We start from the raw sequence: 24,983 nt of genomic DNA, 5'->3' as shown, positions 1-24,983 counted from the left end.
TGCATGCATTCATCTGCTGGCAGGGACATCTATCTTTCACATTTTGTAGATGTCTATGATGTAATCTAATCTCCCACTCCCAAAATGTTTTAAGTAAAAATATCCAATTCAGAGCTCAGAAATGGAGGATACTGGTTTGCACTTGCTGTTTCACTTGTGTGAATATTTTGGCAGCCATCTTTTTCAGCATCCTTTCTGAAAAAATATCAGAGATCCATGACAAAAGACGAATAATTACCCAACATTGTAGAACCTGGGCTGTACCAAGATCTTGCATCTCTCTCTTTTTTTTTTTTCCATGTTCCCTTTGGCCTACTTTTCCTCCTTAAAGAGTTAATTCAAATCAACGCACCTGGTAGAGAGCTCTGGAAATCCTGAAATGCTAGGCTGTGGAAACACAGGTAGAAACTGCTTGAAAGCAAGGGAGAAGGAAGGAGTAGGGGATGCCCGATTACGTTTGGAACTGCTCGGAAGCTGCACAGGAAGGGATCCAGCTCCTGCCAAACCAGGCAGGAAGTCACCCACGTCAGAGGTCTGGAGCTTGGACCCCCTGGTTTAGCAACCTGCTGCTAGCTAGTGTAATTGCTTCTTAAATTAACAAATTTGCAGTACTGTAGAGATAGCTCATTTTCTCAAATGGTGCCCATTTCTTAAAAATCCACAGATTTGGAATTGAAAAAAATCATAAGTTTAAGATAGTTTATCTTTTAAGTGAACTCCTGTTATCTTGGTCTTTGTGATAACATAAATGGAGCCTTAGTGTATTCTAATCATATTTTACTGGGCTAACATATATATCTCAATAGAGCACACTAATCATTTCAAACATTATCTGTGAACCAGTGGCAGGAGTGTCTATGCTTTTTGAAATAATACAACCAAAATCTTGACTCCTGAATGCCATCTGTATAAATCACTTATCTATTTTTCCCTCTTTTTGAAGTATCAATTCATTTTAACCCCTACCCTACAAGAATGAAAATTACCATTTAATTATGTGAAGTGCATTTTTTAAGAGTAAAATTCACTCGTATCCAGATCATTTCTGCAGCATATGCCATACCAAACAGGGAAATTTAAAATAACATAAGTTACTACACAATTTCCACATTTTGGGGGGAAGTAGACCAGGACCTTTCATCCACAAGCTAGCAGACTGCCCTCTCAGCATCACAGTGCCTTTGAAACATCCCTTATTTTCCTCACCCATCCCCAGAGACCGTTATGTCTAGCGACAGGCATAGACATGAAGAAGATCCCTGCACACTTCAGGGAGGAACCTGCCATGCCTGGATCCTCTAATAGAAGAGACATGCTAAAACATGCAGTCAGCAGCTTCAAAATGAAAGTGGTCCTCTGCAGATTCCCCCAAGGATTCTACTGTAAAGGTAGAGAAGCATCACAGAGAATAAGCATAATAAGAATATTAAAACATTACCCCTGCAGAATCTTTTACACCCACAGTTTAGGGTTGATAAGCTGGCACCAAGAAGACTGCAGCTAAAATTCCATCATTCTTTTTTTCATTTTTTTTTTTTTTTTTTTTAAATTCTCCTTCAAAGACCACACCTAACTTCCTGTAAAAGGATTCTGGTAACTGAAGTAAGAACAGGCATTTCCTGTGCGAGGACTACAAAATGACATTATTATAACTACCACTAGAGGGCGAGGGAACTGTGAAGAGAAACCCCTCACAGCATACACACACAGGCATGTCTGAAGTAGCTCAAAGCTCTCACTAATGGAGCTCTGATCCTCTGCAAGCTTTCATTAGAATGAGACATTAAGAGTCTGCTGATTTCAATAATTAATTTTGTTAAGTGATAATACTTCTATTAATGCTTTTTATTTGCTAAGCCAGAAGTCACTGAATAGATACAAATAATTAAAAGTAAAAGGAAAGTAAATAATGAAGGGTTAAAAATAAAAACTCATAAAATAACAATTATATTAATGAAAGTCTTACATAGATGGGATTTAACATTAGCCTCAGCCCAAGAGTATGTGAAATCCAATAAAGGGTTTTGCTAGTTCTACAAAGAGATGGCCTTCCTGCTTTCCAAGTTAACTTCCCCTAGAAATAAAATTAAACTGATGGGATACCAATCCAATTTATTTTATCTCTAGTTTAAACGACTGAAAAGCAAGCAGAAAAAAAATGAAAGCCAGTGGGTTACTAAATGTCAGTTCTTACATTAATAACATAGTTAAGATTTGAGGGTTCACTATGTGCCAGTAACTGACGGGGCTGTGTCTGCATGTGCTATATCATTCTATCCTCTTTGCAACCCTATTATAAAGGCTTTTATGATACTTTTTTGAAAACTGTACAAGGGAAATACATCGAGGTTGGGAAAAGTACCTAAAATCATAAAGGCAGGACTCAAACTCAAAGTCTGAAAATAATCTGTGTGCTTTATTCAGTCAAAAACAAAACAAAACCAAAAACAAAAATAAAAACACCTACTCATGCAACTAAAACTTTAAAATATGGATTAAATAAAAATCAGGTGTGGCACCAACTGTAATCAGAAAATTATAATTACTATATTGATATTCTTTGCATATTTTCTAATTTCACCATTTTCATTAGAAGATGTATTTTTTTTTAAATGAGCAAGTAGATATCATGAAAAGAGAATTTTTTATTTATTCTAGTAAGGATCATTTGGCTATAAAAGCAATAGAATGACCCAAACTGACTTAACAGTCTTTCTTTCTGACTGAAAGAAAGAAGAAAGAAAGAGGAAGAGAGGAAGGAAGGAAGGAAGGTGGCAGTTCATTGTTAAAGTTTATCATCTAGGGTTAGCTTTAGTCATTATGATTTGGAAGCCCAACTGATGTTAATAGCACCTACTTATGCTATATTCTTTGGCTCTTATTTCAATGTGATGACTTTTCATCCCTTAATGTATTAAGATCCTACAGCATTTCTGGCCTCCCAGTCTCTCAGAGTTAAATGTAATAGAAACAAAGACCCAGAAACCTCTCATCATATCTTACTGGCTCCAGCTGGTCACATGCACATCTCTGAAGTAATCACCGTTCAGGTTGATGGCATGCTTTGTGCTTTAACTGGCTTCTCCTAAGCCAAATGCCACATCCTGAAACTAGGAAGAAATCTTGAAGTCTATAAAAGTCAAGGTTACGGTGGTGGTTCGGAAACAGACCTCAAATGTAGAGCCTGGGGTGTTTTTACTGGAATAAGGAGGGGATTGATGCTGGTCAACAAAAGCAAACAAACAAACAAATGTGCACTCTAGTCACATGGTGGTCATATTTGCAGTTTCTCAATATCCAGAGAGTAACTACATATAATGGAGAGAGAAAGCAAGAGAGAGAACACCCAGAGAGCGTGTATATACACACGCAACACACATATATATGTATATATGTAGCACATTGTCTAGCTTCATTTTCATTAGGAAATCTTCATTATCTTCCATGTATACCATCTTAAAGACTTAGAACCCAGGCAAGATATTTAGATTACTTCCTCAAAGTAAGTCGTCCTATGGTAATAAAATATTTCACAAATCTCCATGGTGAGTATTAACTTCATTTATCAAATGAATACAAGCATACTTTGGAGATATTTCAGCTTTGGTTCCAGACCATTGCAATAAAGTGAATATGGCAAAAAAAGTGAGTCACAGGAATTTTTTGGCTTTCCAGTGCATATAAAAGTTGTGTTTACATTATACTTTGGCATAAGTGTTCAATGGCATTATGTCTAAAAATGTACATACTTTAACATACTTTATTGCTAAAAATGCTAAAAATTCTAATCATCTGAGCCTCCAGTGAATCATAATCTTTTTGCAATAGTAACATCAAAGATCACTGATAACAGATAACAGTAACAAATATAATAATAATAATAATAATATTTGAAATATTTTGTGAATTACCAAATTATGACTCAGAGATAGGAAGTGAGTAAAGGTTGTTGGAAAAATGGTGATGATAGATCAATCAACATAGGGTTACCCACAAACTTTCAATTTGTAAAAAACACAATAAAGCAAAGTGCAATTTAAAAAAACAAGATATGCTTGTATCTGAATATTCTAGATTTACTTTACCTATGTGCTCAACAATAGGTTAACTTGTTATACAAAAGATTCTAATTCAAAAAAGAGATTAAGGAGTAAAAAATTTACAAAATGATTTGCCAAACATTTTGGGGGGAGATTAACCATAATAATAATAATAATAATAATAATAATACATAGTGCCATTTTTTTTTTGCCAGCACTATTTTAAGAATCATCAAACTATTTAATTCTTATAGCAATCGGATGAAGTAGATATTGTGATCATCCTCACTTAAAATATGAGGAACCTGAGGGACCAAGAGGTTAAATAATTTTCCATCATGCATAAGTTCTCATAGCTGGAAGTAGTAGAGTGAGGATTTGAACCCATGCTGTCTGGCTATACAATATATGTACTAACCATTATGCAATGCTTCTTAAGTCTTTTGCCAGAATCATTAACTATGAGGAACACAGCAAAATAATATGTATTTACCAAGGGGGAGGTGGGAGGGAGTGAGATGGCCTGGAAGTTTGGAGTTAGGAGATGCAAACTATTACATTTAGAATGGATAAGCAATGAGGTCCTACTGTATAGCACAGGGAACTATATCCAATCCCTTGGGATAGAACACGATGGAAGATAATATAAGAAAAAGAATGTATATATAGTATGACTGAGTCACTTTGCTATGCAGCAGAAATAGGCACAACATTGTAAATCAACTACACTTTAATAAAAAAATTTAAAAAGATAATGTGCATTCATATCAGTTGTAGGGTCACACCTTTCTCTCCCATTGATACTAGCCAGTGAATATATCTTAGGATATTTAAAAGGATGAATACAAAATATTTTACTAAAACATTTGAGACATATGATGAGCAACACCTGAATATTTTTTCTATCTCAAAAAGATTTTTGTTAAACTTAGATAAGACTTTCTAGTTTCTGGAGTTCCTGTCGTGGCTCAGTGGTTAATGAATCTGACTAGGAACCATGAGGTTGCGGGTTCGATCCCTGGCCTTGCTCAGTGGGTTAACGATCCGGTGTTGCCGTGAGCTGTGGTGTAGATCACAGACATGGCTCGGATCCTGCGTTGCTGTGGCTCTGGCATAGACCTGTGGCTACAGCTCTGATTCGACCCCTAGCCTGGGAACCGCCACATGCCACAGGAGCGGCCCAGGAAATGGCAAAAAGACAAAAAAAAAAAAAAAAAAAAAAAAAAGACTTCCTAGTTTCCTTAATCCATGGGTTTGAGTCTATTTTCTCATGAACTTTGTGATTGTCATTTACTGTGTTTTTGCACATTCTTCTCTATTTAACTTTGACTCACTAGCTCATTTCTGTAACCAAAAATTTCTGCAAGAGGGAGAATGAACAACCAGATGTGCATGTTTTCTCACTATAGATTAGAAACGGAGCATAATAGAAAATAAAAGACATGGGCTTGGTACATACTGTTCAAATAAACTCATTTTTCTCTAAATGATAGTTTTAGTTATACTTTTTAAAAACCTTATTTTCAATATATTCATAGTATATGCTGAACAATATTCTTTATAAAAAGTATAGGTATCCCTTCAAATGACTGTTATGTTTTAAAACACATTTTGTTTTTCTTTAATAGAAATGCACTCCAAAGTTATGGTGATCCCTGGGAAATATCATTCAATGTAATGGAAATCACTTTCATCAAATTTTCCTAGGAAAAATCAAACTGTATATGAGATATGCCTATATCTTTATACAAGCATTTTTATTTTATTGCAGGTAGAGTATCAGTTTAGTTTTGATGGATAGATCATACTAGAATGACAGAATTCTACTTCTGTACCTTAATAGCCAGCTAAGGAAGAAAATTTCCTAAAGTCTAGTCCTCCCTATAGAGTGAGACATTTCCATGTACTCGAAATGCTTGAATATTTCCAACTCAGTTTCCTTCATTCCTTCTCCTTCATTGAGAACTGCTATCTAAAACTGTCCCTCTCAGCCCTCATTATTTTTTATAGGGGAGAAAAAAGTGGTCTCTAAACTCTTAAGTGGGGTAGTAGATCTAAATGACTGGGCATCTTCCCCAGGAGAGAACAAGTAGCAGAGCCAGGAGCAGAAGGTCTTTAGAATGAAAAACAATGATCAAAAAATAGCTACATTCCAAAATGTCCTAGATACAAAATTCATGCATGCCTCTGTGTGTGTGTGGGCATGAGTGTGCTTCAGAGAGATATAGAACTAGAAATGAGAGAATGAGAGCATAAGAGACCATAGATTTGTTTCTTTATATCATGTTAATAAGACCTAAATTCTAGCACTCATTAGTTACCACATTTAATTCTTGCAATATTTTACGAAAGAAGTAGTATTGTTGTCACTTTTCTAATATGGTAGGGATAGAGGCTTATGGAGGATGTGTAATCTGACATGGCCATACAGAGTCAGCATTTCAACTCACATGTGTCTGATTTCAAATTCTAAATACACTTCTTTTTCCCATTTTCCCTCACAAGTGAAAAATGTGTCACTGACACACAAGTTGATAAAGGTAATGTGAGGTACATCTGATTTTTTAAGTCACTGGACACACACATATATATACCTAAGCTATTTGTAGAATACCCTATTAAACCAACCAGTGACTCACTGGGAATATCAGTTTCCCTTTCATAATCTGGCTGTTTTGGGGTTAGCTTGACTTCCGCTGGAATAAGACATAAACTCCCTGACGTTTGGTGTTCTCATCAGTAGAAATTAAAGGTCATTTTGAGTTTTATGAAATAAGATTGGACATAATAGATGTTTAGTAAATGCTGGTTTCTTTTCCTTTTTTTTTAAGAGACACTTTAGTGTTGTTCTTTGTCATTTCAAACTTTTATTAAAGTTATTTATGAAAAGCCTATCTTTCCCTCATCTTCCTTACCTTATCTCATCTTTGTTTGTGGTTTCCAGTACCCAGAATAGTACTCATTTGAGATAAACTGTTCAATAAATCACTGATGAATTAACAGCTATACTCTATATTTATTCAGGAGCTTTCTTGGTCATTTCACTGAGTACACTTTCTTTTCTTTACAGGATAATTTACGTGTCATGACACCAGACCAATTGTAGGTTTCTGATTTTGTTGTTGTTGTCTCAGTCATATAGAACTTTATAAGTGACTGCATACATATATGGCACGTCCATAATTAGAGCTTTCCTTACCTTTCCTAATACATGCCCTTAATCCAAAGCTAGACTATTATCTTCACTCTTTTTCCTCTCCATTCACATGCACTCACCACACACATGCACATGTGCACACACACACACGCACATATACATAGATGTGTTTATTTCTGCATCTCTAGCTTATTTCACCAGCCTAGAATGTTCAAGATTCATGTATTTGCCTTTTACATTCTTACCAACATTTTAGGTGTGATTGATCTAGAAAACTTTAAGAAATTTCTTCACTTTCCGGAGTTCCCACTGTGGCTCAGCAGAAACAAACCCAAGTAGTATCCAAGAAGATGCCACGGGTTCAATCGATAGGACTATTCAGTGGGTAAAGGCTCCAGTGTTGCCACAAGCTGTGGTTAGGTCGAGGATGTGGCTCGGATCCGGGATTGCTGTGGCTGTGGTGCAGGCCAGCAGCTGCAGCTCCTATTTGACCTCTAGCCTAGGAACTTCCATTGTTGCACCTGCAGCCCTAGGGAAAAAAAAATTTCATTCTCCTAATTTCCATTATACTTAGAGTAGAAAAATAGTGCACTATGAACCTATAAACACATACAGCTACATACATTTTTCTTTGGTTAATTTGTCCCTAAAACTACTTCTAGGTCAATTTTAATGAAATTATAGCTTTATATTTGTTACCCTCATCCAAGAATCATCACCCATTCTCCATTATCATCCATAAAAAGTATAAATTCCTCTCCCTGTCATTTAAAGAATGCTCCAAATTTCCTTTCCAGTCTTATCCCCTGTCAACCCCTGCCAGTACATTATTGTAAAGACAAAATATTTTTTCAAGTTTTCAAAGTTTGCACCATAATCTCTCTGTTTTCACATCCAAGCTATTATTTATGCTGTTTTCACAACCTGAAATTCACTCTATTACCAATTCAAGCTGATGAAACAATAGCACTTTTCTTTTAGGGCTGCACCCATGGCATATGGCATATGGAGGTTCCCAGGCTAGGGGTCGAATCTGAGCTGTGGCCGCTGGCCTATGCCACAGCCACAGCCACAGCAATGTGGATCTGAGGTCTGTGACCTACACCACAGCTCACAGCAACACCGGATCCTTAACCCACTGAGCGGCGCCAGGAATCGAACCTGCGTCCTCATGGATACTAGTCAGATTCATTTTCGCTGAGCCACAAAGGGAACTCCACAAAGCAGTTTTAAATCTCAAATACTACATTTCCTATAAATACTTCCACATCCTTCCATCTGGATATGTTCTTTCACTTATATATGCTAAATAACATTTTTTTTACACAATATTAGTTGTATTTATGTAGCTGCCTTGAGATAAGTTTATGTCCTTTTCTTTGTAACTCTTGAAGCTCATAAAGTAATACCTTGCACAAAGTAGATAGCTCAATAAAAGAATTAAATAACAGATTTCAAAGGGATGCAGTATTTAACAAGCTATCATGTTGAAGGGGGCCTGGATTTATAACAGGCTCTGTGATTCGAGAGGACAGATATAAGATGGATATGAATTTCATATGAAAAAATGATTCAATATAAATAATAAGGTTCAAATTCTCTTCTTTTTTTTTTAGCTACATCTGCAGAACACAGAAGTTCCTGGGCCGGTGATGAAACTCAAGCCCCAGCAATAACCAAGCCAAAGCAATGACAAAGCCAGATCCTTAACTGTTCGGCCACCAGGGAACTCCAATAATGCTCAAATTCTTAGGCCTGCATACAAAACAACAACTCTTTAATAAGAAGTGATTTTCGGTTACCAGAGTTATTCAAGCAAATACTGTTAAAAGGATGTTTTTCTGGGTAAATAATTGGAACTGATAATTCCAAAAACATTTCTAACCTCCAGATTCTATGATTGCCTAAAATAGCAGGGCATCAAGTTTTCTTTTACTAAAGTGAGAAAGATGAAGAGAGAATTAAATTATCATGGTCTTTTACATAAATCCAGATTAGAGATAACTCAACATCCAGAAGATGGTGACAGAACACATCTCCCTGATCTGTGGTCGCTGCTGCTTGGTGATGAGCCCCATGAGGGCAGGGAGCTTGTTTGGACCTGCTAACCACCTTCTTCTCCAGTGCTAATTGCGTCATGTGGTTTCTCCATAAATATGTGGAATTGAATTAAAAATGAGACCTAATTTGCATTTGCATAACTGGACCAAAAGAGGTCAGAGAGAAGATACAGTAAAAAAGGATCTTAAAAAATTAAGCTTATTTAAAAATATATCAATTACTGCTTCTCGGACTGCAATAAAAAAAACATTGAAAAGCAATGGTAAGAATTCTTGCCTCTTTTTAGGACCGAGACTTAATCTATTTGTCTTTGTTGAGTTCATATTGTAAACAATACATTTTCAGCAAATATGTGAAAATACGTGTCCATATAAATGTCTTCCTTTTTAAGTTAGTTACCTTGGAGGTCCAGGCACTTAAGATAACGGGGCTATGGTTCTAAATAATTTTGGATTTCCTTCTTTTGGGGCTGTTGCTTACTTTCTAGGGAACTAATTTATAGTGCTTCTTTTTTCTTAACTAAAAGTTTTTGGCACTCAGTTTTTAGTTACACTTGATTTATGAAACATTCCTTGGGAGGAGCTCTAACTTACTATTATTTGGTGAGTACCAGGCTTCTGAAGAAAAAGCAGTAACTCTGGAGCCAGATGTAACTAGTGTGCATTTTTACTCTGAAACTTTCTAGCTGTGGTTCTTTGAGCATAATACTTGGTTTATATTGAGGATTAAAGGAGTATATTACCCAGCACACATATAAGATGCTACTTATCCCATTTTTTCCTATGCCCTTACATAGCTACTTTGCAGTGCTACTTACAAATAGCACTGTATGAAGCAGAACATGTAAGCTTAACATAAAGCTAGAAGTCTCGTCTTTTGTAATTTACAATCCAGGTTATCACTTAACCAAAAAAATTTTTAAGTGTTCACTAAAGGCCAGCATTCTTCCAGATGCTTAGAATATAATAACTAACCAAACAGATAAAAAGAGAAAAATATTCACCTTATGGAGCTTCTATTCTTGTATCCTAGTAATATAGATTATTTACAAGAAAATTATGTATAGAATATAACAGGTGATGGTAATTTCTGTGGAAAAGATAATGTAGGAAAGAGAGAGGGAAAAAAACAGGGTGAAGGATGAGGGAGAAGAAGGATATGTCGTAATTTTAAACAGAGTGGTCAAAGAAAGTCTTGCTGGGGCAGTAACATTTAAGCAAAAGCCCTGAAGGATTCACGGAAGGTGCCATGTCATGAATCTTCCTAGATAATGGGATTCCAAGCAGAACAAATGCATAAGAAAAGTTATAGAAAACTTTCACATTTGGAAAGCCCTATAGAAAGGTAAATATCACTGAAAGAATAAAATGACAGCACAAGGCAATACCATATCAACAGGAAGAAGAAAGTGGAGCAGGTACCAGGGACAGTGAGTACACCAGCAGATGCTGCCAACCTTAGTTAGGCCTGCCATCTGGTTTCCCAGCAGTTTCACCGGGGACACCTGTGACATAAGTGTCAAGATCAGAGCCCAAACCAGACCCTGAGAAGGAACAATCATACCAGAAATAAAGGAAAGCTCACTGGCACTCACTGTCCTTAGCCTGAGTACAAAAGAGGGATAGCCATGCCTGATGGCACAGAAAAATCTAAAGCTGGATGGCAGTCACAGCCGGGATCTAAGAACTGCCTTATGGATAGATATGGAGAGCACAGGAGCCATATTTAGTAGCTAGAAACAGCTCAGCATCAGAGAAGCAGACAAAGAAAATGTTGTTTATCCTTTTTTTTTTTTTTTGGCCACGCCTGGGGCTTGTGGAAGTACCCAGGCCAGGGATTGAATCCCATAGCAGTTACCTGAGCCACAGCAGTGATGACTCTAGATTTTTAACCCACTGAACCTCTAGGGAACCCTGATGTTGCCTGTCCTTCATGCCTAAAAATATTTGTTAGCATTTTAAAAGAAGAGGGAGTTCCATGGTGCCTCAGCAGGATCCGCGTTATCACTACTGTGGCAAGGTTGGCACGGTTTGATCCTGGCCTGGAAATTTTTGCAGGCAGTGGGACACAGCCAAAAAAAGAAAAAAAGAAAAAAAAAAAAAAAAGAAAAGAAGAAAGAAATTTTAAAAAGAAAGAAGGGATACTCTTTTTGGAACTTGGTGCAGTTTTAAAATAGACCAAGTAGATGATATAGCACCAATTAAAAATACAGATATGAAACAGGTATTACTACAAAGCTTCTTGTTTATTTTTATGTGTAGAAAGTATGCTGGTAATGCATTTGTCTGCAATATGTTGGCAGCTGTCTTCAGCAGCATATTCCATGACTTCTAATCCTCCTAATGTATATTAAAGAGAACAAATAGAGACTGAGCCATTTTGCCATTAAGACTTAAGGTCTCCTTTCTCCCTCTCTCCCTTCTCTCTTTCTCTTTCTTTCTTTTCTTCTTTTCCCTCCACCTCTCTTTAAAACAAGGATAACTCCAATCCTGATCAAATCCATAAAACTGCTGTTTTTTGAACTGTACTGCATTATAACATTGTTTGTATTTTTTTTCCTTTATTTCCTTCTTTTTCTTAGTATTATTAAAACATCAAATATGCCTGTAGAAACAAATAGAAAAAGGAAATTTTAAATGCAAAGAGATGATCTTTTGCATTCTATATTTAAAAGTTTCCCTATATAACTCCATGAATTATATATAAAAGCATGGTTAGAACTTATAAGATGGTTAGATTTTGAATGACTCCCTGTTCATGCACATAGATTCAGAAGCCCACATATGTCAGGTCACATGATTTCTATCACACCATGGCTGTGCCAGTTTCATCTGCAAGCTAAAGCAGGAAAAACAGCAGGCTTGAGAAGGGAAAAGGGCAAAAGGCTCAGGAAAACATATGACCTCCCCCCAACAAGTGACCGTTTGCATTCTACATATTCATTTCCAGGCTCATACTCATGAATGACACTTCCCATTTAGTTTTCTCACTTGCAACAAAACAAAATATACTGAAATCATTAAAAACAAGGACTGATCTGTAAAAGCAGCTTGATCGCTTGGAAATTATCAAAGTGCAAGAAATGACATGCATTTTTAAAAAAAGTTTAAATTATGATCACAAATTGCAAACAGACTTTTGGTTTTTCACAAAAGACACAGAAAGGAAGGAGAATGGTTTGAGTTCTATAAAGAAAATTTTCTTCCAAATAAAATAATTTGTAAATTAGAAGATATGACTTAGATTTAGAATCAAACCCCTACTTTCTTTATGGCATTGAGCAAATTTTTTCCTTGTATTGGCACCATAACCAATGTTAATTAAAATCAGGTTTTGTGTTTGGAAGGGGGCCTCCCAAGAGATCATTTAGTCAGACACTACTTATATTCATTAAAGACTGAACTAAAATCAGAGACAGATGGCTTTGTATCAGTTTTCAGAACAGAGATTTCACAACTTTCCTTGGTAATCTATACAACTCTTTAATCACCATCTCACTTATTCTTCAGTTATAATCTCTGTTAACACTACCAAGTCTCTTTCTTTCTAGTGTTTCATTGGATGAAAATGGAATCACCACACACATCCCTATATGGGATTTACCAGGGGAAAATAGGATGTGGTCAAGAACAAAGAAATTATTAAGTTTTGAAATAAAAAAGAATAACATTAAGTATGGGGAAAAGTTGGAGTAGATGGATGAAAATATAGTTATAAAGTTAATAACAGAGAAGATCAAATTCACCTGATCACTTCAATCTTTTGAGTAAAGTCCTGTGCTGGTATTGTTAAAAAAAAGTTAGAAGAAAAGAGTTTGGATTGGAAAATTCAGGAAAGAATAAGGCCATTTAAATTATCACTTATAAGAAACAGATTTTGTTGGTTATTTACAAAAATAGGTATTATGACAATAAAAATACAGAAATTGTAGAGACATGTTTTAAAAACATAAATTTAGGTAATAATTCAGGCATATTCACCATTAGATTAGCAATTCTTCTTACCCTTGAATAAAAGAGGATATGAAGTCTTTGTGTGAGATGAATTTAGGCTTAAAATTAGGAAAATTCTCCTATCCGTATTCTCTAGAAATATAGCATAATGGAACATTATAATAACAAACATTTTTTTCAAAATTAGTCAACAAAAGCCAGTTAAAATCTTACTAAGGCCAAGCATTATTCTAAATGTTTTACATGGACACTGTATTATTCAATCTTCAAATAACCTATGGGGTAGGAATAATTATTAACCCTATTTAACACAGGTTTATAACTTGCCCCAGGACGGATGAATAACTAGTAAAGCCAGAATTTGGACTAGGGAAACCTAATGCCTGAATCCAAATTTTTAAATTTTTAAAAATTTTTTAATTTTTTTGCTTTTTAGGGCCTCACTCACGGCATATGGAGTTTCCCAGGCTAGGGGTCTAATCAGAGCTACAGCCGCTGGCCTACGCCACAGCCATAGCAACTCGGCATCCGAGCAGAATCTGCGACCTACACTACAGTTCAAAGCAACTTCAGATCCTTGACCTACTGAGCGAGGCCAAGGATCAAAACCACATCTTCATGGATACTAGCTGGGTTTGTTAATCAGTGAGCCACGAAGGAAACTCCTGAAACATGGAATTTTTGTTCAAAGGAAACTTGAGTTAGAACCTCACCAAAGAGGCCAATAATGAAAACAAACAAAAAAAAAAGCCACCAATATTTAAAAATTCAACAAAAGATAGTTTGTCACCATGAGATAAAGTGGAAGAGCATGTTAAAATAGTGCTAGTCATTATTAGAGAGGGACATAAAAGGCACCTACATAGAAAAGTACAATATCCAGAACTTGGTATATTGTGAATCATAGTCTGTATATTTTTATCATTTCCAAACAGGATAGACATCTGGATAAAACACTAGTTGGCTTTAAGACTCTGAATTGCAACTTTTTTTCATTTGCAATACTTTTCATTAATTATCTGTTAACAAATATAGAGGCCATTCCATTTGAGAGATAACCAAAGTGCTCAAAACCCACTTTTCATTGTACAGATTAAGCAATACCCAGAGAAAAAGACATAGTGATATTAAATAACTACTTACTACAAATCAACACTTTAGTAAGACTAAGAGATTATCCCTTTTCTCTTTTTCAAACAACGAAAATACATTCGACATCATACACACTGATGCAGAGTGATAAAGTGATGAGCTGCTTGGGCCAGGAGCATGAGGAGGTAAAAGAACCACACTGATACTCTCTGTTAGAGACAGTTTGCAGAGAAAAAAAATACACATGAGGCATTACCCAAATCACTCTCACCTCATAGATATACTCCCGATTGAGGAAGGTCAGCATATTTTATTTCTGCAAGTGATGCAAAATCAATACGACAAAGCTAGTAGGGCAAAGCCAAGGATGAGTCATTTACAGCACACTGGTTACCTACTGCATAACTTCTCTGTTTACTAGTGTTCCTTCCAGACCTGGAGTGTTGAGAAACCTCCTATCTTCTAAACAGGGAAATAACCTCATCCATCCTTTTTGGTTACTCCATAGTTTTTTTTAACATGTTGTCATCAATGGTTCTATTAATGTGAACTAGAAGAATTATAGAGCACTTTAGAGAAAATATAGTCATGTTTTTTTTTTCTTTTCAATGGTGATGAAATCAAACATTATAGAATGTAAGAATATAGGTAATTAGTATCAGATCTGAGACCAGAGCTGTTTTTCTGACTCCCAGTCCAGTCCTTTTTTCACTGGTAATGATTTGTTATCTCTAAAGAAAAGAAAAAGCAATGAGATTTTTTTTAGAAGAAAGGGAACAAAATTATTTGAACTTTGAACTGAAAGATAAAAATGGCAATTGTTTTCTATTAAATAAATAACACTACATATTTATTAGAGTCAGTGAATACTTCTATTATAGCTCTTTTACTCAAGAATAATTTTAGGATTTGAAGGCATTTACTTCTGGTGAAATGGTTTCTCTATCACAGACATCTAATTCCTCTCCTTCCAATGCAGCACCCTCTCATCTTTCAGATGCAAATGAAAAGAGCACTGCATACTCCAAAACAAGTTGAGGAGGGAAAATGTGTATCACTGATAGAAACTAGGAAGACATATTCAAAGGAAAGCCAAACACATGCAGAACTGCAGGCATAAGGAAGATCAATTTTCACTCAGAAATAAATGATGTGCCCATGTAACAGCTAATCATGGCTGGAGCAGAGGCAAAAGTTGGAGGAAGAGTAATCTTTGCAGATTTCACCAATATTTCTGAGATGTTTACTAGATGGCAAAGTCTGTGTGCAGTTTAAAATAGGTGCAGACAGCCCTGCCAGACAAAGAACAGGAATACTGCTCCCCATGAAGACAACTGCATTCAAGAAATAATGCCTTACTTCCCAAGATTCAATTCTGGCTGCCAAACGTACACAGTCATGGCTGTGATTAGCTCTTGTTTCCTTTGGGCCACTGGACCTTTCAAATGGCAAAGTTATAACAGCTGGGAATTTAAAGCTTTGTCTTCTGCCTAAAAGATTTCTAGATAATTATAGGAAACCAACAATACTTCCTAGAACCATCCCACACCCCAATATTATATAGCATAGAATTTTCTCTGTAAGGATGAATGAATGGAGAACAATCACAAGACATATCATTGCTCAAAATAAGGTGTATGTTTGTAGTAACTGGTGCAGATAATTCCTGATGAAACAGAATTGCTACAAAAGAGGACATGCTAATGTTGAAATACACTGATTAAGATTAAGAATGCAATTTAAATACGAAATAAAGCCGACAGCAAGGACACTTCTGAATATAGTTAAATTCATAAGCACAATACAAACAATAAATAGCAGACTTGAAAATGTTGAAAAGTAAATCCATTTAATAGAAGACAGGCTCAAGAAGTTTCCACAGATTTAAGAGAGAAAAGAAAGTGAGATAAAACTATTATTAAAAATATTAAAAACGTATAAGGCAAAAGCCCAGAAGATGCTATAATTAAAGATAGCAATTTCAGGAGTTCCCGTAGTGGCGCAGTGGTTAACGAATCCGACTAGGAACCATGAGGTTGCAGGTTCGGTCCCTGCCCTTGCTCAGTGGGTTAACGATTCGGCATTGCCGTGAGCTGTGGTGTAGGTTGCAGACGTGGCTCGGATCCCGTGTTGCTGTGGCTCTGGCGTAGGCCAGTAGCTACAGCTCCGATTCGACCCCTAGCCTGGGAACCTCCATATGCCGTGGGAGCCGCCCAAGAAATAGCAAAAAGACCAGAAAAAAAAAAAAAAAGATAGCAATTTCAGAAGGAGAAATTAAAGCAAATATGGTAGTTGCAACAATTTTTAGTCTCAAGAAATAATGGAAACTTTATATCAAGAGTCTTCACATCAAAAGGGAACAGCAAATAACATGTACATAAATGAAAGTGAACCTCAATTTAGACATACTCTGTTAAGCTTGACAAGAAGGTTAAAAAGATAAAGATATAAATCTTTCAAATTTCTGGTAGGAAAATATGGTTAGTTTACAAAGAAGGGTAAACACCAGCAAAATTCTGGCCCTGTATTTTATCTTCCTCATATTAGATGTCTGAGAATAAAAGGACAAGAAAATACAGGGAAAAATATTTGTACATGAACTGAAATTGTCATTCCTATGTGAGAGCATTAGAGAAACAGTCACCATCAAGAAGTAAGAAACTGTCATAAATATATTCTTCATTAAAGATGATATACTTCAGCTCTACAGAAAATGATGAAAAAATTGGGAAATTGGAATGTAAAAGATCTCTTTAGGACATATAATTAAACCATAGGGCCATATTTAAGTCTGTTGTCAACACAGTTATAAAATGATACACTTACTGACATTTCTGAAAATTTGTATAAAATAATAGATTATACATTTAAAAAAATTATAAAATAAACAGGGAAGGAAAATATATTTTTATTTTACAGGGGAATTAAAAATGTTTAATTATGATTGCTGATAATTTCTTTTAAAATAATGGAATGGAAACAAGGCTATATATATGCATTCTAAATAACTAGAAAAAACAGAGGGAGGAAAAATAAAAGTAAAAAATGACAGTTGATATAGTTTAAAAGACAAATGAGGAAAAATAGTAAAGAATTAAAGTAGAAACCACAAAGCAAGTTATAAGACCAAATATACCTAAAATTTATAACAATAAATTGCGAATTGGTTTAGTTACATTAAATGACAAAAAGTACTAAATTAGATCACAAAGCAAAAGTTGAACAGATGTTGTTTATTTAAAAGAAGCATGGAATGAAATTATCAAAATTAAAAATAAAAAATGGGTAAAAATATATCAGGCAAATACAAACAAAATGTTAAGTTTTGCAATATTATTTGAGACAAAATTTCAGGGCAAAAATAAATGGATAGATAAGATAATTTTATAAAGGTAAATCTTCCAATAAAGTCACACTAATCATAAATTTGTGAAGTTAATAGCTGTACTTGCAAAACTGTTAGAGATTCAACATAATTCAACATGACTGTGGAAGACATCAATTCATTTCTCTGTTTTTGAGAGATTAAGTATGAAAGAAAGATAAAGTCATTGAAGATTTGAAAAAATTATTACTGTTATTTTAATAACTAGGTACAAAACCTTGTCTATACAGAGAAAAATTATAATTTCTAAAAATAATCAATTGTATAGCAACAAAGCAATAAGCACCAAATAAGCAACTAAACAAATGAAAAAAATCCTACTTCGATAAACTGTAGAGGTAGAATTTGTAGACCTAACCCACATTTCTTGATTACAATAGATTAAACATTTTAAAATTTATAAATCTTTGAAATCCTCAATGAAATGGATAACACGTATGAAAATGAAATGTCAAAATGGTGTAAGATGAGAAGTATAAAGCTTGGCCAGGAAAATTATAAGGCAATTAATTTAAAAATATGTAAAACTACTTTAAACTAACAATTAAGGTGTTGTTTTACAGATAAATTATTGATATCTTCTAGAAAATAAACATTGACATTATCTAGAAACACTTTATTTCCACATTTTTTAACTGACTCAAAGCATAGAAAAATAGTAAATTACTCAAAAGAAGAAACAAATATAAACTTAATAGTAAAACTTTACCAAAGATAGAATCTACAACCAATGCCAGTAATGAATACAGACACAAAATCTTTTTTTTTTTTTTTTTTTTTTGCCACACCCTCAGCATGCAGAAGTTCCTGGGCCAGGGATCCAACCTGCACCACAGCAGCAATGCAAGCCACAGCAGTGACAATGCCAGATCCCTAACCCACTGAGACACCAGGGAACTCCTAAGATAAACATTTAAATTAAATTCATCAGCGACTTAATAACACATCAAAAAGCAACATCCAAAATAGCAATGCAAAGTGATATACTATTAGAAAATATATTCATGAAACATATTATGTCAGTGGATCACTAAAAAAAGTGAAATATATCTATATGCTAAAGTCTCAAAGTTACTTGTAAATTATTATGAATGCTTTTTATCAGAGAAATAAAAGAAACTTCTTTACATGATAATGCTACCTATCTCAAATCAAAATTACATCAATACAATTACAACACTATGGATATTGATGTAAATATATTTTAGTAATGAAATATTATAAATATTTATTTCAAAGTAAGGAAAAAGCTAGAAATCCTTACTATTAATTTCTGCTAGGATAATCTGCCAATAGTAATTAGAAGAAAACAATGGTTAGAAGTAAATGGATAAAGCACTGATTAGAAGTATTAGAAAAGAGTAGATATGAGTACCATTATTTGCAGAAGAAATTATACACTTAGGTTAAGAGAATTAACTGTAAAAATTGTAAAATTAGTAAGTTCTATCTGCAGTGTAGGTATACACACATATTTCACTATATAAAATCATTCATTCAAAAGTTTAAATACTGTCAAACACTTATACTTTGTAATTATAGTGCAATTTGAGTATACAGGCCAAGAGGTCTGCAACTCAGATCCTAGAAGTGCCATTTAGTAATTGTTTCTGGCTTTGTGGGTCATGTGGTCTCTGTTGCAACTATGCAACTCTGTTTTTGTAGCATGAAAACAGCCATGGACAATGTATAATGAAATAAGCATGGACATTCCAATATAATTTTATTTATGGACACTAAATTTCAAATTTCATATAATTTTTACATATCACATAATATTCTTCATTTCCCAACTATTTTAAACAGAAGAGCCTATAAAAGGCCATTGTTGCTGACCCTTGATACAGGTTATAAGTGGACTATCATATTACCACAAATCAATCATATAGGTGTTTACGCAGATCAGATAGCACTGTCAGATATGCCATCCCATGAAGAATCTAATAAACTTTACAGGAGAAAGATTTTTTTACTAGCAGATATAAGTGGGAAGAGAATTTTGAATATTAGGTTTAGGAAGGGCAGATAGGAGATACTGAGGAGTTTTAAAAAATAGTTGTCATCTTCTCTTCCAGTTTCTATAGATGGAATAACAATAAATTTTGACACACTCTTATGTGAAGACTGGCAAAAATTCCAGTAAATCTTTTATCTTTTTGTTTTAAAGGTATGATGCTTTATTACAATTAAAAGAGACAATGAGTATATTTTCAGGGAGATAAGTTAAATGCATTTACTATTTTGCATTTACATATATTTAGGAATTTAAGTAATTTTTTCATCTTTAATATATCTGTTTTTGGTTACTGAAAAAATAATCAAGCAGCAAATACATTATTTCAATTAATTTATATGATATATTTATATTAATGAAAGGTTTTCTCTGTGTATTGAAAAAAAGGCTATCACTCAGTTCCATTTTCCGTATGAATTAAGACAATAAATAATAAATAAATAAAGGCATTCAGATATTCAGAGCATGTATAGACTAGTTCCAAATCCAGATTTCTGTGTCTTATGTGTTTATTTTTATTACGTATGAACTAAATTCTCCTGTCTTGTTTCCACTTAATCTATTTTTTTTGTTCTTATTCTTGTTTATGGGATTTATACAGACACCAAAAATCTGAGATGATTTTTAAAAGCATAATAATTAATTTACTACCACATCTAAGATCAACTCTGGAGTCAAACTCTCTGGATTCAATTTTGGTTTAGACATTTCTTATCTATGTGACCATCAAGTTATTTAAACTCAATGCTTTTCAGAATCCTCATATTTTAAATGTGGTTGTAATAGTACATAACTCACAGAGTCATTGTGAGAGTAAAATAATCTGATTTATGTGAATTGCTTCATCAGTGCCTATAATAAATACAGGGATACCTCATTTTACTATCCTTTGTTGTATTGAGCTGCACAGATATTGAATTTTTTTACAAACTGAATGTTTGTGGCAACCCTGTGTGGATAAAGTCTATTGGCACAATTTTTCCGACAGCATTTGCTCAATTTGTGCCTCTGTATCACATTTTGACAATTCTTGCACTTTTTCAAAATTTCTTTATTACTATATTTGTTAAGGTGATCTGTGATCAGTGATCTTTGATTTTATTACTGTAACTTTTTAGGGGCACCAGAACCATGCCTATATAAGATGATGAACTTAATAGATAAATGTGTGTGTTCTGACTGCTCCACCAATTGGCTATTCCCTATGTCTCTCCTTCTCCTCAGGTCTCCTTATTCCCCAAGATACAACATTACTGAAATGAGGCCAATTAATAACTCAGCAATAACTTCTCAGTGTTCAAGTTGAAAGGAAGAATTGTATTTCTCACTTAAAAAAAAAAAAAAGCTAGAAATAATTAAGCTTAGTGAGGAAGGCATGTTGACAGGCAGGGCAGAGCAAAGGCTAGGCCTCTTGTGCCAACCAGTCAAGGTGTAAATGTAAAGGAAAAGTTCCTGGGGGAAAGTAAAAGGGTTTTGGGGGAAGTGTCCTGATGGTCTAAGTGGTTAGGACTTAGCGCCTTCACTGCCGTGGCCCGGGTTTGATACTTGGTTTGGGAACTGAGATCCTACATCAAGCTATCGAACTGCATGGCCAAAAATAAACAAACAAACAAATACATAAATACAGAAATTTTTTAAAGTTTTTTTTTCTTTTTTGCTTTTTAGGGCCATACCCGTGGCCTATAGATGTTCCCAAGCTAGGGTTTGAATCAGAGCTATAGCTACTGGTCTACACCACAGTCACAGCAATGCAGGATCCAAGCCGTGTCTGCGACCTACACTGTAGCTCATGGCAATGCAGCTCATGGCAATGCCAGATCCTTAACCCACTGAGTGGACCAAGGATTGAACCCACATCCTCATGGATGCTAGTCGGATTTGACACCACTGAACCATGATAAGAACTTCCAAAATTTCAATGAACACATGAATGACAAGTGAAACAGCCTTACTGATGTTATGCTGAAAGTTTAGTGGTCTGAATAGAAGACAAAACCAGTCACAGTAGTCCCTTAAATGAAAGCCTAATTAAGAGCAAAGTCCTAACTCTTCCATTCTATGAAGGCTGAGAGAGGTAAGGAAGCTGTAGAAAAAAGTCCGAAGCTAGTAAAGGTTGGTTCATGAGATTTAAGGAAAGAAGCTGTCTCCAGAATATCAAAGTGCAAGATGAAGCAGCAAGTGCTGATGTAGAAGCTGCAGCCAATTATCCAGAAGATCTAGCTAGGATTATTAATGAAGGCAGCTACATTAAATAACAGATTTTCAATGTAGCCAAATCAGCCTTCTACTGAAAAAAATATGTCACCTAAGACTTTTGTCACTAGAGAAGTCAATGCCTGGCTTCAAAGTTTCAAAGGACAGGCTGATTCTCTTATTAGGGGCTAATGCAGCTGATGACTTTAAGCCAATGCTAATTCATTATTTGAAAATTCTAGATCCCTTAAAATTTATGCTAAGTTCCTTTGTGGCTCAGTAGGTTAAGGATCTGGCATTGTCACTGCAGTGGCTTGAGTTGCTGCTGTGGCATCGGTTCCCTGGCCTGGGAGCCTTGCATGCCATAGGTGCAGCCTAAAAACAAACAAAAATTTTTTAAATTATGCTAACTTTATACTGTCTGTACTCCAGATATGGAACAACAAAGCCTGGATCACAGCACATCTGCTTACAACATAGTTTACTGAATATTTTAAGTCCACTTTTGGAAATCATTGCTCAGAAGAAAAGACTCCTTTCAAAATATTACTGCTCTTTAAAAATGCATCTGGTCTCCCAGGAGTTCTGATGAAGACCTACAACGCCATTAATGTTGTTCTCATGCCTGCTAACAAAAAAATCCATTCTGTAGCCCATGGACCAAGGAATAATTTATACTTTCAAAATTTATTTTTAAGAAAAATACTTTGTAAGGGCTATAGTTTCCATAGATAGCAATTCCTTTGATAGAGTGGAACAAAGTAAATTAAATACCTGAAAGGATTCATTATTCTAGATGACGTTAAAAATATTCCTAGGAAGAGGAGGAGGCCAAAATATCAACATTAACAGGAGTTTGCGAGAAGCTGATTACATATTTCATGATGTTAAGGAGTTCATGATTTCAGTAAAGGAAATAAGTAAAGATGCAGTAGAAATAGCAAGAGAATTAGAAGTAGAAGTGGAGCTTGAAGATGTGACTGAATTGCTGCAGTCTCCTGATAAAACTTCAATGGACAAGGAGTTGCTTCTTATGGATGAGCAAAGAAAGTCACTTCTTGAGATGGAAACTACTCAAAAGATGCTGTGAAGATTGTTGAAATGACAACAAAGGATTTAGAATATTACATAAACTTGATAAAGCCATGATAAAGTTTGAAAGGATTGACTCCAATTTTGAAAGAAATTCTACCATGGATAAAATGCTATCAAGCAGCACTGCATACTACAGAGAAACCACTTGTGAAAAGAAGAGTCAATTGATGGGGCAAACTTCATTGTTATTTCATTTTTAAAAATTGCCACAGCTACCCCAACCTTCAGCAACCACTACCCTGATCAGTCAGCAGCCATTAACATTGAGGCAAGATCCTCCACTAACAAAAACATTATGACTTACTGAAGGCTCAGATGATGGTTAGCATTTTTTAGCAATGAAGTATCTTTTAATTAAGGTATGTACATTTTTAGACATAGTGCTATCACATACTTAGCAGATTACAATGTAGTGTAAACATAACCTTTTTTTTTGGCTTTTTAGGGCCACACCTATGGCATGTGGAGGTTCCTAGGCTAGGTGTCTAATCGGAGCTGTAGTTGCCAGCCTAGGCCATAGCCACAGCAACATTGGATCTGAGGCACATCTACAACCTACACCACAGCTCATGGCAATGCCAGATCCTTAACCCACTGAGCGAAGCCAGGGATAGAACCAGCAACCTCATGGTTCCTAGTTAGATTCGTTTCCACTGCGCCACAATGGGAACTCCCTAAACATAACTTTTAACTGCACCAGAAAACCAAAAAATTCATGAGACTTGCTTACTGAAATATTCACTTAATTGTGGTGGTCTGGAAATGAAGCCACATGATCTCTGAGGGCATGCCTGTGTTCTTGACAGGAAAATAGATGACACCAAAGAATTTAATTGAAGAGATTAAAAAAAAAAAAAAAGACTAGTCACAAATGTATGTTAGGGTTAAGGAAACCAACAAAGCAGTGGTATACCACTCTAGGGCTAGTGGTAGTAGGAAGCAAGAAAAGGAAGTGATTTTTGTAATCAAGAGGAGTAAGGGCCTCTCGGTAAGAGTTATAGCCTTCATATTCTACCATGGCACTCTGGCAGGGAGAGGTATGATAATTACTCTAACTTCATTCTCCTCAACTCTCCAATCCCTGCTGGTGCCCATATTGGTCATCCCAGCCAGAAGCCACAGGCCAAGTGTGCCTCTTGATACAGTGCCAACAAAGAACCTCCCAGGTGTCAGAATATGGTTTACAAGACCAAAGGAACAAATATTACGCATCTAGCACAGCTACTATTCCATCATCTTTTTGAAGCCATCTTTTTTTTTTTTTCTTAGAAGCATGACTATGCCCTATCATTACCATATCTATTTGCCACTCCAAACCACAAATGCCCCAAATTTATTTCTTGGCAATGACAAGAAATATAGGAGTGGAATATGAATAACCCAACCTATGCCTTCAGTTCACCTGATAGCCATTGATAAAGTTGAAAATTAGTCTTCCTTTGAGTATAAATTTGAAAACATGCTTCTCAAATTAGCCCTCAAAGAATAAATAGCAGATGCTTGCTGGTAATATCTGATGTAGTCCCCTGCTTTAAATCATCAAAAATTGACTCACATAGAAAAAAACACAGGTTATTGACAGGATTCTAATTTCATGAATGCCCTGGTGATTTTATATTTAACAACAAAGTGTATATTAGTGTTCTATAGCTACCATAAAAAATTATCACAAAAATGGTGGCTTGAAACAACACAGATTTATTCCATTATAGTTCTGGAGGTCAGAAATCAAGAATGTTTTATTTGGCTGATAGTAAACACCTTATTTACCAAGGTGTTGGGAGGGCCATGTCTTCTCCAGAGAATTTAAAGTAGAATATGGTTCTGAACCTCTTCTAGCTCCCAGAGACCACCTACATTCCTGGTCTTGTGAACTTTACCTTGTATTATTCCAACTTCTTACTTCTGTATCATATTTCTTACTTATTTTGTATTAAAATCTCCCTCTACCTCCCTATCTAAGTTTTATTGAAGCATAGTTAATTTATAAGGT

The 24,983-nt window shown here is 35.1% G+C and overlaps 1 protein-coding gene and 1 pseudogene across 5 annotated transcripts in view; one reads left to right on the top strand and one right to left on the bottom strand.

Annotated features, from left to right (window-relative positions):
• Window positions 1-24,983, bottom strand: part of LOC100515171 (sodium channel protein type 2 subunit alpha) — a 134,467-nt gene that overhangs the window by 80,864 nt on the left and 28,620 nt on the right. For 2 of the 5 annotated variants that reach the window (XM_003133444.4, XM_003133445.4), the window contains exon 1: window positions 1,439-1,581. The exons of 2 other annotated variants lie outside the window; for them this stretch is intronic. The gene's annotated coding sequence lies outside the window, so the exon portion shown is untranslated. Of the gene's footprint in view, window positions 1-352; window positions 1,362-1,438; window positions 1,582-24,983 lie in introns of those variants that run through there. One more of the 5 variants, XM_013984206.2, reaches the window with a different exon arrangement.
• Window positions 444-23,504, top strand: LOC106506267 (annotated as a pseudogene).

Source organism: Sus scrofa, chromosome 15, assembly GCF_000003025.6.
Source record: "Sus scrofa isolate TJ Tabasco breed Duroc chromosome 15, Sscrofa11.1, whole genome shotgun sequence".
Classification (NCBI taxonomy): domain Eukaryota; kingdom Metazoa; phylum Chordata; class Mammalia; order Artiodactyla; family Suidae; genus Sus; species Sus scrofa.
This window is presented reverse-complemented; position numbering and strand designations above follow the sequence as displayed.